Genomic DNA, 16,723 nt, shown 5'->3' on the forward strand with positions numbered 1-16,723 from the left:
AGACAACCAGGGGAAAAAAAGCAACCCAGCGGCCGGCGGCGAGGCCTTCCGTTTCCGCCTCCCGCGCCCAGGCCCGGACACCCGGCTGACCGGAAGTCGGGGGAGCCTAGGCAGCGCGCGGGGAGGGAAGGAGGGGGGAGCTGCGATTCCTCCTCGCGCCGCGCATGCGCAGCTCTTCCCTCCTCCTCCTCCTCCTCTCTCTCTCTCTCTCCCCCGCCCCGCCCGCTCCGTCATCCGGGTCCTGCGCGAGCGGGCGCCGTGCGCGTGTCCCGCGTCCGAGCTGCTAATCAAGTTGGCGCGCGCGCGGGGAGCGGCGGCGGCGGCGGCGCTGGAGGGGCGGGCGGGGGGTGGGGGGGCGAGCGCGCCCGGACGGCGAGGGGGTGAGTGACCGCGGCTGAGGTGGGCGCCGCCGCCGGGGCGGTGGGGAGGAGGAGGAGGAGGAGGAGGGCCCGGGGGTGCGGCCGGCCCGGGCGGGGCGGAGGCGGCCCCGGGGCCTGCGGGCGGGCGTGGGGCCTGCGCCCGGGGGGGGGGGGGCTGCGCGGGGCCGCGGGGCGGGAGCGGCCCGGCCTCCCCCCCCCCCACCGCACCCCGCGCCGCCCCGCGGCCCGCCCGGCTTTGTGTGGCCGGACAGACGGACCCCGCGGTGCGCGGGACACCCCGGGCCGGCCGCGCCGTCGGGGAGGCGGGGAGGGGGGGGGGGCTCCCGGCCCGGCCTCGATCTCCTCCTGCTCCTCCTCCTCGGCCGCTGAGAGCGCGCCAGCCCGCTCTTCTCACTGTTATTGTTACTGTTATTGTTGTTGTTGTGGTGGTGGTGGTGGTGGTTGCGTCCAGGTGCCAGCCTGACTGAGGTCACTGTTCCCGCCTTCTCCGCCCCCTCTCGTCTTTTTTCAGCTCCTTCCGACTTCCAAAAAAAAAAAAAAAAAAGTGTCCCGGAGTTGGGGAAGCCGAAGCTTTGAAAACTTCCCTGTGGGCGCCTGGGTCTGGAGTCTGAGCATGCTCAGTAGGAAAACAGCATTAAAGACTGAATTGGGGTGTAAAATAGAGAAAGTCCTGGGGGACAGGAAAGTCCAGGGGTGCAGGGGGAGGGGGTGTTGTGTGGTTTGCCTGCTTCCTCTCACCCGAGATGGCCGATGTTGGGAGTGGAGGAGCCCCTGGCCACCCTGGAAACACCCTGGGCCAGGTCCTTATCTTGATGGTCTTTCCTGACCAGCTGGAGGGGTGTGTGTGTGTGTGTGTGTGTGTGTGTGTGTGTGTGTGTGTGTGTGTGTGTGTGTGTGTGTGTGTGTGTGTGTGTGTGTGTGGAGAGGGGTGTGTGTGTGTGTGTGTGGAGAGGGGTGTGTGTGTGTGTGTGTGTGTGTGTGGAGAGGTGTGTGTGTGTGTGTGTGTGTGTGTGTGTGTTCAGGTCCTTATCTTGATGGTGTTTCCTGACCAGCTGGAGAGGTAGGGTGGGTGTGTGTGTGTGTGTGTGTGTGTGTGTGTGTGTGTGTGTGTGTGTGTGTGTGTGTGTGTGTGTGTGTGTGTGTACTGCTGGCTGCTTTGGCGTGTAAATGGGTGGGGTGCAAAGTCAATCTTGTTTACCTGATCTTCTCCACACCGAGTTAATTTTGAAGTCCTCCAGCTGCCCAGCAGGGGCCTGATGTATGTTCTCACCCAGCCACCATGCTGGGCTGGGTTTAGGTGGTGGAGATGGGTTTGCTTGGCTTCAGCCGGTGAGAGAAAAGGGTGGCCAGGGTCTTTGTTTTTGAAAGAGAGCAGTGCTTGAGTTTCCTTGGAGTATCTGATTGACTCCCCCCCCCCCAAAGGAATTAGTTTTTGTATTTATTGCTTTTGAAAGCTGAAAGGCTGAACACGCTGAGTAGATTTGGTAACACTCCAAAGACTTTTTTTTTTTTCAACATTTCTGGTCAGTTGCCAGTGTGGTAGTTAGTGTCTGTTGTGGGAAAACGCTTAGTGTGCACTTACTGTGACAGGTTCACACGTACTGGTATGAGTATTGTTAGGAAATTATCATATTCCAGATCCTGTGAGGAGTTACCTGTGGATTTGTGACAAATCATTTTGTGTTCTTTTATCCTTTAGATAACCTTGTTTTTCCTCTAAAGACAACCTTTGGGGGTGATAAAAGTACAAAACATCTCAGTGGCAACCAAAATCGAACCTTCCTAATGCGTATGTTTACATATTTTTACATTGAATTTCTGCTTCTGATTATCCCCAGGGCCGTCCTCCTCCTCAGTCCTTTTCACTTGATTGCTCTTACCTCTGCAGCTGCTAGTAAGTCTTTGTTACAAAGACATTTCTCATTGGTGATTGCATTCCTCTTGGATCTTAGCTGAAACAGGCAGTAAAGTCTAGAAGGGCTTCCCCAGCTTTTTAATTTTTTTCCCCTTGTGCAAGGCTTACACTTGGGTAGCGCTGTGCCGCTGCCGACTGACCTGCAGGCCTAGCCCCCTGTCACGTTAGTGATGCATCCATGTGACCGCATGTAGTTGAGAGAGAGAGAGAGCGGGCAGCACAGTAGGAAAACAGCACAAAATACGTTCGTAGGCCCTGTACGGGTCTTTTAGAATTATCTGCTTGTCTGGTTCAGCGCAGTAGGCGCCACAGAAATGGGTAGATGGAAGCGTGTTGCCTTTCCCCTCTGGCAAAGTCAGCTATTAATTTCAGTGGGAGACAGTGGCAGAATGTTGCTCCTAATGAGGTTGGAAATCAGATTGTTGTTTACTGTTGGTTATGTAACATGTTGCTAGGAGTATTATTAAAAGTTGCATTCTGTAGCATGGTAGAAAGGTAAGAGAATTCTGCTTACCCTCTCTCCTGGGTTTTAATTCTTGGCTGAACCTGCAGGCACGTTAGACTGCAACCATAATTATACCTGGGCAGCCTGTCTGTTTCCTGTTTTCATCATGAACCCAAACATTATGATTTGCAGTGATGCTCTTTTTGTCCTTTGCATTCAGCGGAGGCAATGTGTTTTCCCTCCCTGCTGAAAACAGATTTGGAACATATCAAATCAGAGACTTTAGTGTTTTGAAGACTAGAAAGTAATGTACCAATTTTTAAAGTATCTCTTAGTAACATACATTGAAATGCTATGTAAGAATCCATTTCATACATGGTCTCTGATTGTGTTTTATACATATTTTAATATTCCAAGTAGCTTATATAGTCTTTGAATTAAGAAAAGTCTCCCTTGCTTTAATTACTTATCAGTATTTATTGCTACCAGACAGAGATAGATAGATAGATCTGTATTTATATAGCAATATTGGTTCAGGCAGTGAGCTCACTACTGGGTGAATTTCAGAACCAGTGTGACTATACATTAGGATATATAGGATCTTTATTTCCTTGGCTAATCAGTCTCTGGTGTTTTCTTTTAGAGGACCTGTGTTCCTTGTCTCTGTGCTTTTTGATAAGCACCTTGCACTTAAGGTGTTTAAGGCACTTCATATCAGTTGATATCTGGGGGTAAGAGACTTTAGAGCTTTTCCTTTGTTAGGAATGACTGTACCAGAGGAGTGATTACCTCTATCCATCTAGATACTCTGAAGAAAAGAAGAGGTGTCCCAATATAAAGTGCTTTCCTCTCGCCTACCCTCCGGCTGGCTGACCCATTATTGACGACATGTTTGTTCTCTTTCTACTTCCAAAGTTAGTAGAGTAATAGTAATTGGAAGGATCAGCGCTGGGTTTTCTAGCTACTTACCGCTGGCGTATACTCTTTACCTCTAACTGGAGCTGTGAATCTGAAGGTATTTTCACCACATGGAAGGTCAAGATTTAGAACTTTTAATTAGATTTTTGTTTGGACCAGCTCAAGGTTACATATTTTGATAGGCTTACTGTTTCACCACTTTGAAGGATGTAATTAAGAGCTTTTTAGGTTTTCCGTGAATCACCGTTATCTAGCTTTGCTGTGTCTGTGTGTTTTGTCATAGGTAGCTAAGTGGGAAGGTTGTGGTTCAGTTCTAACAGGTGTTTTCAGTGGCTCTTTTCCCCTCGCCTTTCCTGTGTTTTACCTTGATTGGGGTGATCTTTTGGAAGGAGAAATTCCTTACTGAGGCAGCTCTTGTTGAGTTCATACTATGATGGGAATTCAGTTGTTGATTTACATAGGTTTTGCTTTTGATTCCTAATGTGGAAATGGATTGATCTGTGATTGTGAGATTGTAACAGATTTTTTTGCCCCTTTTGGTTATACTGAAAGTAATGGACAAAAAAAAAAAAAAGTAAAAGAAATGAATAACACGGAAAACCTTCCCGTGTCCTTACCATGTTCTCAGAGCCCAACAGCTGGTGTTTGGGTGGAGGCTCACACTTCTCAGGTCTGATCTCACAGCATGCCTGGTGCTTTCCAGGCAAGCTTTGTTCACTTGTGTTTTCGTGGTGTGTTGAGATCTGCCGTGTGTCCTCCGTGGGCACCGTGTTACCTGAGATCTTGTTGTTCTGGTTTGTGTGCTCCCTGGATGAGGGGTGCTGCAGAAGCCTTTCAGGGCCAGGTCTCTGGTTTTCCTCCTTATTCACATTTTCTGTCCAATTACGTGTCTCATTGGCCATTTCCCACTCTTTGGAGTTGAGGGTAGATTAAAGCAATGATAACCAGAGCTGAGAAGGTACCCAGATCTGTACTCTACTCTGGTCTTCTCAGTGGAGGACTTGAACTCTGACCTCTGAGGCAGGTGCGCGTGAGGTGGAGCATGAGGGGGGAATGGGGCGCACACTGCACACAGGTTAGCCTTTCCTGCTTGGAGACACACTTTACAGTGGACAGAACTCTGAGGACTGACCAGCATAGTGTCTGCTTCCTGGGCCTACAAGCCTGTGCACGCACGCACACATACTTGTGGTAGCAGCGTAGGAAATCTCGCAGCCTCTGTGGGAGTGAGTGCTACATCTAGATCCGTGTCTGCTTAATTAGAGGACTTAGGTGAGCAGGAGCAGCCTAGAGAGACATCAAAAACTGGGAAGCAGGAGTCTGGATGTGGGAGATAAAGTGTAGAGGCTTGTGTGGACGGAAAGAGAAGGCTAGCAAGAAGGTTATGCTGTGGTCTTAGCCCTGAGAACTTACGGTGCCTTTGGCAACTGGGAGTAACAGTTGAGGAAATAGGACTTGTGTTTCTCCGAATGATAGTTGGAATGCCGATGTGATGGTGTCTCCTGTTCCTACAGAAAATAGGATCTCTGACTCAAGAATTGCTGTGTGCAAACGTGCTTTCCGTCTCTGCCACCCTTCTGCAGTACTGCTGTGGTTTGCAAGTTGGAAGCTGTTCTATCCCTGCATTTAGGGTGGTGGGCATCTGTTCCTGCCCAGGGGTGGTGACTGCTCTGGGTGGTAGAACCACACGGGTCAGGGCCCTGGATGTGTGTGAGGCAGTGGCTTGCTTCCCTTGCAGGCGGGGCCTCACGCAGCCTCTTGGTTCCCAAACCTGTGGCATAACCTGGGGCTCTGGTTGGAGGTGTGGGAGGTTGGCCAGCTTCCACCCTTCATGGAGCGGAAGCTTCAGCGATGGTCCCGAGGGATCTGCTCGGGCTCAGGAGATGGAGAGTGGAGGCAGCCCCTCGCCAAGGGCAGACGCCCGCGAGATCTCGTTGTGGCTGACTGAGGGCTTTGGGGGAGATTTGGGAGATGTCTTTTGTTTTGGGTTGAAGCAGCCAGATCAGAAAGTGAAGGGATTGTTTTTGTGGGTTTACTTGGAAGTCTGGGTATGAGCTGTGTCTAGGGGAGGATGTTGGAGGGTGGTTCGTGTGTGTCTGTGCAGTCAGAATGTCCTCCTTAAGATTTGAGTTTGGGTTGTTGATGTTCACATGGCCTTACTTGAAATCAGAGCCTTATGATGCACAACAGTATTTTATTCTTATGTCTGCCATATATCAAAGTCAACTCCTAGTCTTCCTTTAGCCGCCTGTCAGCCATCCTGACAAATGCACTCTTCCAGTTGCTCAGGCTGACACCTCGGGATCATCCATTCCTCTGCCCTGGCACCCCATATCTCTCCTATCACGAATCCCAAAGGTTGTCAGACCTGCTGCTTCCCACCCCAGCCAGCCCTCCCTCTCACCTAGATTCCTTCATCCTTGCCCTCCCCCACCGCCTCCTCCCCTCCGCCAAACCTCCATTATTCTCAGCACACCTGCCAGGGTGATTCGCTAATCATGTAAATCAGCAAATGTTTCTTCGCTGGCTTCTGCCGCGAGTCCATATTTTACCTGCTGTAAAGGCTGAGACCCTTCACGTCAGCCTGGCTGTCTTACATCTTGGCCCCATTCCTTACTTGTCCGTATTCACCTTATCCTCAGCTATCAGTCATGTTTCCGTGGCAGCAGCTCCCTGCAGGAGTCAGGCAAGTGCTGTGCTTCTGCCTGCACCCAGAAGTAGGTTCATTTTGGAAGTGCGGAATTAGTGAAGTACAAAGAGAAAAGTATTCCTGATTCCATTCCCAGAGCTCCTTTCACAAGTTGTTTTTGTTTTTGTTTTGGTGAGTTGCGGGCCTGAACTCTGGGCCTGGGCGCTGTCCCTCAGCTCTTCAGCTCAAGGCGAGCGCTCTACCACATGAGCCACAGCGCCACTTCCAGCTTTTTCTGCTTATGTGGTGCTGAGGATTCAAACCCAGGGCCTCATGCATGCAAGGCAGGCACTCTATCAGGAGCCACCTTCCCAGCCCACAAGTGTTGTTTTTATACATGGCTTTTTTTCAGTTCCTAAACAAGTATTTCTTGAGCATTTGTGCTATTGAGTATAAAGTAAAGAGGGAAAGCATACAGGACTCATCTTTTATGCTTACATCCCTTTGGGGGAGACTGGATAGATAAATGTAGGAGTACAGATAGAGACATGGGGCACAGTATGTGTTTAATAGGGGAACTTCCCGAACCAGCATGGCCTGGGAAGATTTCCTGAAGAGGAGATGCTTGAACTGAGAAGCTCAGTGAGCGTGCGCGTGTGTGTGTGTGTGTGTGTGTGTGTGTGTTGCAGGGAGGGGTTGTTTCTTCAAAAATTTAGCTTTTTGCCGTGCCAGGGATTAAATCTGGGGTCTCATGCATGCAAGGCAATCAGTGCACATCTACACTACATCACCAGGTCCGTCCCATGGGGTCTTCATTTGGCAAGGTTTTCATCGAAGACCAAGGAATGCTTACATGATGTTTGGGTTCTTGTTGTCTGCAGATGGCAGCTTTCAGAAGAATTTCAGAAACCTGACAGATTTCTAAATTTTATTGCTCTGGTTTTCTTTCCAGCACTGACTTCATTTCTCTAGGAAATCACAAAAGACATCAGTTAAAGGGGCATTAAGCAGGTCTTTGTAAGCCAGAATGAAACTATAAACCTAATTTCTAAAGCCTTCGTAACAGTGGGTGTAAAATTAAGCCATGTTCCTGTCTGTCCAGTTATTGGCCTTCTACTGCGGTTCATTCTCTCCCCACCCATCCTTCCCGCCTTATCTTTCAGGCGTATCATAGGGAAATACATTTAGGGTGAAATTAGATGATATGCCAAATGGCATGTGAGCCTTTTTATAGCACTTTCTGTTTCCTTCTTTTCCCTATTTTCCAAAATCCGAGAGTATGGGTAGTGTCTTGTAAATCTAGCTTGTGGCTACCATGGAGTGTTTGATGAATAGTACGCTCTCAATCAATTTTAATCAAAATGTTCCATGTGTCTCTTTTCTGTCTTTACCTAGTCAGTGTGCCAAAGTCCTGGTGTATGGTGTGTGCACACACACACAAATTCTGGGGCTTGAACTCAGGCCTGGGTGCTGTCCCTTAGCTTTTATACCCAAGGCTAGTGCTCTATCACTTGAGCCACAGATCCACTTCCAGCTTTTTGGTGGTTAATTGTAGGTCAGAGTCACACAGACTTTCCTGACCAGACTAGCTTTGAATTGCAATCTGCAGATCTCAGTCTCCTGCGTTGTAAGGTGACAGGCATGAGCCACATGTTCGCAGCATGCTAAGGATATTCTTACTGTGTGCGTGCAACCATACTTCCCATTTACCCTCTCTGCCCACCTAATTAGCCTATTATTTGGTCCTGTTTTATTACCATTCCTGTCTTCTCTAAGTAAGTCTTAGAACATAACTTTCTGTTGAGCTAGAACTCTGCACTACACTACACTACAGAACTCCTTCAAGTATTCGGAGTCCTTAGCTCTGTCTTCAGTATTACGTATTGCTCTTACTTAGTCTGTGCTATCTTTCTTGGTTTCAGAATCCAGCTGGCTGAGTGTCTCTTCCTGACCGCCTTTTGGCTTAGTAATTCTTGCTTTATCCAGTCCTTTCTTACAAAGTGAACTGAGGGTTGTAGATATATTGCTGTTTGGTATTGGTATCTGGTAGATACTCTCAGAGTTTGTGCTGGTATGACAGCACTCATCCGAGCCTTATCAGTAAGGCTTTTAATTCCATGCAGTGTGTTTGTGTTGGGAGGTGGGACAGAGCATAAGAGTTTATCTGAACTAGATATTCTTGTTACTTGCTCAGCCATATTCACAAGAATATAATATTTTCATTTTTCCTTTCCCACTTTAAAATTATAATGGTATAATTCCTTTTCCTCCCAAGTGGTTCTGAGTTTGCAAGTGTTAAATCACTCCCCTCTAATTGTGCTGCACTACCGATGGGAACTGACTTACCTGACTGTCCTGTGTTTTTTTCCTAATGAGTTTAGATTTGGGAAATTGTGTGGGTTTTAAGCTGTAGAGTGTCTTTCTTAGGCCCTGTGCTTTTTGTTGTATTAAGTTCTTGGTTAGTCCATTATGAAACCAGTGTAATAAGACTTGGCTGTAAAGAAAAGGGGTCAGTTTGACACTGGTCTAAAAAATTGGTTTAATAGGGCTTCAGAGCAAACAAAACAAAACAAAAAAACCCACCAGAACTTGTAATGGATTCTGGATTATGCAGTTGAAAGGAAATTCTAACATCTATAAATGACTTTCACAATAGCTTTTTTTGGAGATGTATTACAAAAGAAAATAACTTGAGGACTTAAGTTCTTTGAAGCCTACTGTCTTTGGGTTTTCTTAATAGCTAAATATATCACCTCTTAAGCATAACAAATACAGCGCGCCCAGTGGAGCTTATGCTAGGTGTGCTGCCGCCCGGGTGCAGATAGAACCCCTTGAAGCCTTTTTTTAGGGGTTTGTTTGCTTTGGTTTAGGGCATAGTCTGTGAAAGTCAAGGCGTCTTGCAAATTATACCTCTTAAGCTTTTTAAAAGATTTTGTTGATACCCACAAGACACTATATTGGAAATGAACTTTACAACATCGGGGGAGGGGGAGGAGTGAGAGGAGGGAGGGAAGGGATAGTGGGAGAGCAACAAGGGAGGGGGAACGATGCTCCACAAGAAATGTGCTCATTACTCACGTAATGCGAACCCCTTGTTCGGCATCTTTACAATAAAAAAAAAAAAAAAAGACTTTGCATGCTGGACCTGGGCCTTTAACTTGTTCTCTTGTTCATGACCAGGGCTGTACAGTTTGGGTCGGGCCTTTAGCCCTGCATTTTGATTCGTAAAACTTCAGGTGTCAGCCTCCTAAGTAGCTAGCGTTAAGGGGGTGAGCCACTGGTGCCTGGCTTGAATGGTCCTCTTTTTGATAAAAGGCTATGGACTTACTAGGTGATAGCCAAGTGTCTCTAAAACCAAAAGCTGGGAGTTGGCAAAGCTGTGAGGAATGCAAAAACAAAGAAGAGTCAAGGAAGAACAAAAGAAGAGGACAGCAGGGAAGCCGGAAGCAGCAGGGAGCATCCGAAAGGATCTGAGCAGGGGTGAAAAGAAACAGCTGCTCTATCTTTCCATCTTTCCCCTCACAAGTGCGTTCAGATCCGGACGCCCTATCCCTAAGAGTCAGTGACTTTGGAGTTACCCTTGGTCTGGGTGGCAGTTTGATATAATTGTCATTGTACACACATACATCTGTACTGTTACTGTCATCTGAGTCTCTTTATGTTCACTAAAACTACTCATGCTAAGTATTTACCACTCAAAATCTTGCAGATTTATAGTTTCTCATATGCTCTGAGAAATAATTAAGAAAGCATCAGTATCGGAAGGTTCAGTTTGGGTGTCAGTGGCCTGAAAGCCCTGAGTTACATTGGAACATTCTGGAGACCTCTATGGTCTTTTTGGGAGGACACTATGGTGAAAAATTAATAGGATAAAAAAGCATTAGATGGTAATTAAATTTGTAGTATATTCTTCTTTCAAGGTTCATTAAGTGATGTGGTTCTTTTTTGTTGGTGGTGGTGGTAGTCGTGGGGCTTGAACTCTGGGCCTGGGCTCTGTCCCTCAACTCTTCAGCTCAAGGCGAGCGTTCTACCACTTGAGCCACAGTGCCACTTCTGGTTTTCTGGTCATTTATTGGAGAGAAGAGTCTCACTGGCTTTCCTGCCCTGGCTGGCTTTGAACTGTGATCCTTAGATCTCAGCCACCTGAGTAGCTAGGATGACAGGCGTGAGCCACTGACGCCTGGCTTAGTGACATGGTTCTTAAAGCAGATAGTTGGTTCGTGGATTTGTTGAAGTACTGCAGCTGTATATTTAAAGTCTGCTAAAATTTCATGATTAATACAACAATTGTACCTGTAGTTCTCCTTTACTGAGCAGGAACGATGCACTGAAGTAAGTGTTCTCATTTAAATCTCAGACTTAACATAGGAAGAGTGAACATTTTAGGTTACAGAGTGTTGAATTCACATTAGACTTTAAATCTTGTGTTTTTGTTGTTGTTGTTGGTGGTGGTGGTGAGCTGTGTGTGTGTGTGTGTGTGTGTGTGTGTGTGTGTGTGTGTGTGTGTGTGTGTGGTAATACATCAGCGTTTCTTTGTAGGTTCACTTTATCGGGTTTTAAATGTATAGCGTTTTCTAGTTCTGAAGAACTGAACTTCCGGTGCCTTTCATCCTAGTAGATAAACCCTGAGCCTCACAGGCTTACTTCACCCTTCCCTGAATTTCTTTTAGTGTGATTTACATGTCTGAGGTATTTCCAGTTTACTCTGTATTGTATAGATAGGCTTGGAATTTATAACTTTAGAGTGAGGTCTGAATTTGATATATGTTTCAACCCTTCAGAATATACTTCACGTGTTTTTCCCTTTGTAGGTACTCAGTAAATACATACTATATAAATAAGGCTATAAAAGTGATTACTTTTAGCCGTGTGTGTGTGTGTGTGTGTGTGTATAAAAGTGATTACTTTTAGCCGTGTGTGTGTGTGTGCGTGTGTGCGTGTGTGCGTGTGTGCGTGTGTGTGTGTGTGTGTGTGTGTGTGTGTGTGTGTGTGTGTGTTCCCGTGTTCCCGTGTTCCCGTGTTCCCTACTGACTTTGGGAGCTGTTTTTTGGTTTTGTTCCATTCTGGGTTTCTTCTGGAGATAAAGGTGTGAGACAGTCTTTTGTTGTTGGTAACACAGTGCTCTAATAAACTCACTCTTTGAACCTTCCCTAACCGAAGGTTAGGTAATCACTTGGTGGAGTGGGTGGGGAGGTAGGGGAGGGTTCACTGATTGGAGAGCTGGACCTGTGCTCGCTCCGGGGAGGGGTGTGGAGGCCAAAGCTCCGGTTGATCTTAGTGGCTGGTAGTATAATGAGGTCTTTGGTGGTTTTGTCAGCTTGCGGTAGCCACACACTTGGGGCCTTCCAGGAAAGTGGACACGAATACATCTGTCTGCTGGAATGGTAGCCGCACACTCTTATCTCCAAGGGGACGGGAAGCCCTGCTCTTGGAACCTTTGTAGACTCAGGCCTATATGTGTTCATGTATATCCTTTAACATAGTCTTTATGATGAAATCTTAAGTTTTGTGAATCCCTCTAGCAAATTAGTTAAACCCTGGAAACACAGGAACAAAAAGACCAGTGGATTTGCAGTTGGCAGGAGGAGGGAAGCCTGGAGGGGGGGGGTGGGAGGGGGAGAGCAGGGGGGTGGGCGTCTTGTGGGCCTGAGCCTTCAGCCTGTGAGAGCCGGCTCTCTCCAGGGAGAGGCAGAAGGGAGTTGGAAGTCATGTAGGTGGTATCCACTGTATATCTCACCCGTGGTGTGACACCACACTTTGTTCTTTACTGTTGAAGAATACAATTATATGTCTGTCGTAGTATGGTAGCTGTATATTTTTAAGAGAGGGTATTTAAGGGAAAGAACATTTCTTGGTAGGAAACTTGGGATAGGAGTGTGAGTTCAGGAGTTGGACTACTGAGGCTCGCTAATTCCTAGCTCACTTGCTTCTGCCTGTCTGCCTGCCTGCCTGCCTGCCTGTCTTTTCTATCTCCTTCCCCATCTCCTTCCCACTAAATGTGAGGTCCCTCCTAATTCAAGACACTTGCTAGGCTTGAAAAAGAGAAACTAAATTTTTAGGAAAATGCTAGATTATAATTGTAAACATGCATTACTTGTTCTAATGAACAAAGAATGAGGGAATCCTGTATGAATGGGAAGACAATTTTTTTTTTTTTTGTCAGTCGTGGACCTTGTACTTTGGGCTTGGGCGCTTTCTCTGCGCTCTTCAGCTCAAGGCCAGCACTCTATTGCTTGAGCCACAGCACCACTTCTGGTTTTCCAGTGCCTTTTTTAAAATTGGAGATAAGAGTCTCACGGACTTGGCAGCTGGCTTTGAACTGTGATCCTCAGATCTCAGCCCCCTGAGTAGCTAGGATGACAGGCGTGAGCCACCAGTGCCTGGCTAGACTTAATTTTTTTATGAAATAATTTGATAGTGTGACATGCTTCCGTTTGACACAGCGTTTGTATCTAAGGTTTTCCCCCTCCCTAACCTCTGCAAAAAACATAAAAAGGATTTCTGTTAAGCCTTGGTTTTGACTACCATAAAAAATAGCTTGCTCTGGAGGAGTGGTAAGCATGCTGGGCCGCAGCCCTGACCGGGGCTGGTGTAAATTCAGAGGCCCATCCACCTCCCTGTGATGCTCCTCTCAGCAAGAAACTGGAACCTTGTCCCTGGGAGCAGCTTCAGAAGGAAGTCAGCACAGGCACCCCATTCTCCACAGGTGTCTCCGAGTTCATTGGAATAGCTGCCGCTGCACCTTCTGTAGCTGTGTGATGACAAGAATGCCCCTGCTTGTCTGTGCTGCTCCACACAGGCCCTGGGGCAAGCCTGCTGGCGGTCAGGCCTGCCCTGCCCTGGCCTGTCACCCTCAGAGAAGCCGCAGAACCACACCATTCAGCCGTTTGTTGACTGACTGGCTCATCTACACCTGTGGCCCCTACCTTGTTGCTCAGCTGATTGATCGCACTGAGGCTGTGTATGGTGCTGCCTGTGTTGGCATGTGGGGAAAAAGAATAGTGTGCTTGCTGCTTACTAAGAAAGAAGTAGATTGAACTGGCTCAGTTTTCCTCCCCGTGGAGTCCATTTTCCCATTTAATAGCTACTTTGATATCTTTTGTGAAACGTTTCCATCCAGATACTATCTGTTTACGGTGAATTATTATGTTTTTTTGAGGTGGGGTCTCACTGTGTAGCCTGTGTAGTTAAAGGTAGCTGTGTTAAGATCAGGAACAAAGGCCATGTCTTTCCATTTCCTTAGGAATGGGACAATATCATTCTTCCAGATGGAGGAGTAGAATTCCACGCTGTGTATGTACCACATTTTCTTGATCCATTCGTCCACTGAGGGGCATCTGGTTGATTCTATGTCTTGGCTATGTAAACAGGGCTGCAATGAACATGATTATGCTGGTAGCTTTAGTGTGGCCTGGTTTGTGGTCTATTGCCCACGAGTGGAATTACTGGGTCATTAGAAAGAGCTGGAAGAAATTATATTAAGCTTAGTAATCCAGACCCAAAGAAACATAGGTTGTATAGTTTCCTATAAATCTACAAGTAAACAACTGGATGATAAAGGACAAAAAATACACTGGGACATGATAAATGGTAAGGTCTCTAGGCACACAGGGAGACCAAAGGAGGATATTTGTAGGAGAGGATCACAAAGGCCCAATACTGTGCATATAATCATATAAAATAGTATTTATTGAAGTGAACTCCAAGAAATGGAAACGAGATTTTTTTTCACCCTTTGTTGTTTTTTGTGCCTTTTGTCTTGTTTTTAAAGGAGGGTAAGGATAAGCACAGAAATGGAGGGACAAAGGGTGAACAGATGCAGCAGTGATACGATACACTATGTTGAAAATGGAAGTACACGACTTGTGGGTGGGGACAGGAGGGAGAAACTGGGAGAGAGCGAGGGAGGGGGGACACTGTTCAGAAAGAAATGGACTGATTACCTGACGGATGTAACCGTCACCCCTGAGTACATCACCTTTACAGTTACACACATGTACTGATTACCTGACAGATGTAACCATCACCCCTGCGTACATCACCTTTACAGTTACAACACACACACTCTAAAAGAAAAGGCCAGGAAGTAGAATTAATCTTAGAGTACTTGAGAAACAGAAAAAGGCCAAGTGTAGTTAAATGCAGTTAGCTAGAAAAATTATGAGCTTAGATGAAGAAGCCAGGCAAGTAGATCCTATGAAGTAATGTAAAGACTCGGGATTTGAGTGCAAAAAAATGTAAAGACTGGATTTTTGAGAAGCTACTAAATAGGTGATTTTTAAGCAGGAATAATATAATGTGACTTTTTAAAAAAAGTTGGATTAGTTAAATGTGCAAGGTCTTTGTTGTATATTAATACGGAAAATCTTGAAGATACAGTAATACGTTTTTTCTTATTTTTTTCCTTGTCAGTATCTAGCTATTCTGTAGAAAGGATAGATGGGCAGGTAGTTTCTGTGGAAGGATAGTAAAAGAATACAAAGGGATTACCTCTGAGGGCATTCTACCCTCATCTGTATTGTATAAAACAGTGGATTTCATTATAATTACGTTTACCTCCACCCATTTTTTTCTCTTTCATCCTATGGGTCCCCATTTTCTGTTCTTCCCTCTCTCTGCTTGCATGTCCCCCCCCCCCATTAAATCTAGATTCTGCGTATGAGACAAGATAATTGTCCTTGTGAGCCTGGTTTCTTTTTCTTAACAATCCCTAGTTCTACCCATTTTCTTGAACACTACATAATGTCATCTCTATTTTATTTTGCTTTTTGGCAGTATGGTGGTTAGAACTCGGGCTTTGTGCTTGCTAAGCAGGTGCTCTAGTGGTGAAGCCCTTTTAGCCCCGGCCCTTTTAGCTTTGAGATAGGGTCTCACTTTTTCCACTCAGGCAGGTTTGAATGTGATCCTCCCATTTGTGCTCCCTGCACAGCTGGGCTGACACTGTGCAGTCGCCATGCCTAGTTGATAGCCTAAGCTTTTCATCTTAGTGTCCTGTGTACCTGGGGTGACAGGTATGTATGACAGCCCCAGCTGCTGGGGAGAGGGGGCTTGAGAACTTCATTTGTCCAGGCTAGTCTAGAAAACCATCCTCATTCATTCCCCCAATTAGCTAAGATTGACAGGCATGAGTCCCTGGCACCCAGATTAATTTCATTTTCCTTTTATGGTTCCATTATATATACATACTGCATTTTCTCTATTCACCTGTTGATGGACCACCTGGGCTGATTCTCTAACTTGGCTGATAAACCTGGGTGTTCAGGTGTGTTCAGTGTATCTGCCTTTGACTCCTTTGGGGGGTGTGTATGCCCAGGAGTGGATCATAAGGTAGTTCTGTTTCTGAATTTGGAGAGCCTCCACACACACCTCCTGTAGCATCTGCACACACGCGCGTGCCACCAGTGTGCAAGGTTCTCTCTCCACCGCCGTTCTCACCACCATCTGTTGCTTTTGTGCTTGGTGTTGGCCGTCGTGACGGAGAGGAGATGGGAGCCCAGCATGATGGTCGTTTTCATTTCCTGATGACTGAAGATGTCGGATATTTCTAAAATGTTTTTATTGGCCATTTGTGCTTCTTGGTTTGAAAATTGTCCAGTTTATGATTTCATTTATTGACAATGCCGTTTGTTCATTTGGTGTTTAGTTTCTTTGAGTTCATTACTCATTCTGGGTATGAATCCCCCGTTGGATGATGCTAGCGCAGATTTGCTCCCCTTCTTGAGGCTGTCTCTCTGCTCTGGTAATTTGTTTGCTTTGCTGAGCATGTATTTTTACTCCTATCATTTGCCTTTGAAATTTCCCTTCTCATCTGAAACAAGGTCGATTTTTTTTTTTCTACCTCCTTGATGTAGCTTCAGCTGACGTCAGCCTACAGTTCCTTTAGCACAAAACACCTTATACCCTTTGACCTGTTGGTTCTCTTGTTGTGTTTCTAGTTTAACATAGCTAGTTTTGCTTGCTTGGCAAAAGTCGTGCTGTGTAGGGATTGGGTAAACCAGAGTGGTCTCCATCCAAATGGAAGGGAAGTATATTCCCCCTTTCCTGCGTCTTTCCTCCATCGTCCCCGCATAGAGACCAGAGAGCCACAGTCACCGGTCAGCATCCAGAGCAGTCTGTGGCCTGCACTGCCCGCTGTAGGATCTCAGGCGTATGCCGAGTGCGTAGAGCTGTGAGCGTTGGAGAAGAAGCCTCTTTGGTGTATCACTTTTGAAAGCCCCGCCATGGCTGTGCGCAGTCTGTGGCCTAGAATAAGTTAATAATGTCTTGAGTAACTATTTCTACCCGGGTTCTACCAGAGCGTATTTATTCTCTCCTGGAAACCTGTCCCCCCAACCTACAATAGTCATGGTTTAGAATTTGCCAGAATTTGTCAGAGACAAAATGTCTTGGTAAAATAATTCATCTTTTGTTCTGGACACTGCCTTTCTAGACACTGT

At 46.5% G+C, this 16,723-nt stretch overlaps 1 protein-coding gene across 1 annotated transcript in view; it reads left to right on the forward strand.

Annotated features, from left to right (window-relative positions):
* The first annotated feature begins 312 nt into the window (after nucleotides 1-312).
* The window catches only part of LOC138807800 (mothers against decapentaplegic homolog 5), a 38,706-nt gene continuing 22,295 nt past the window's right edge, over nucleotides 313-16,723 (forward strand). Inside the window, exon 1 of the mRNA XM_069993564.1 lies at nucleotides 313-380. The gene's annotated coding sequence lies outside the window, so the exon portion shown is untranslated. The remainder of the gene's footprint in view (nucleotides 381-16,723) is intronic.

This window comes from Dipodomys merriami, unplaced genomic scaffold (genome assembly GCF_024711535.1).
Source record: "Dipodomys merriami isolate MVZ:Mamm:240054 unplaced genomic scaffold, mDipMer1.0.p SCAF_434, whole genome shotgun sequence".
Classification (NCBI taxonomy): domain Eukaryota; kingdom Metazoa; phylum Chordata; class Mammalia; order Rodentia; family Heteromyidae; genus Dipodomys; species Dipodomys merriami.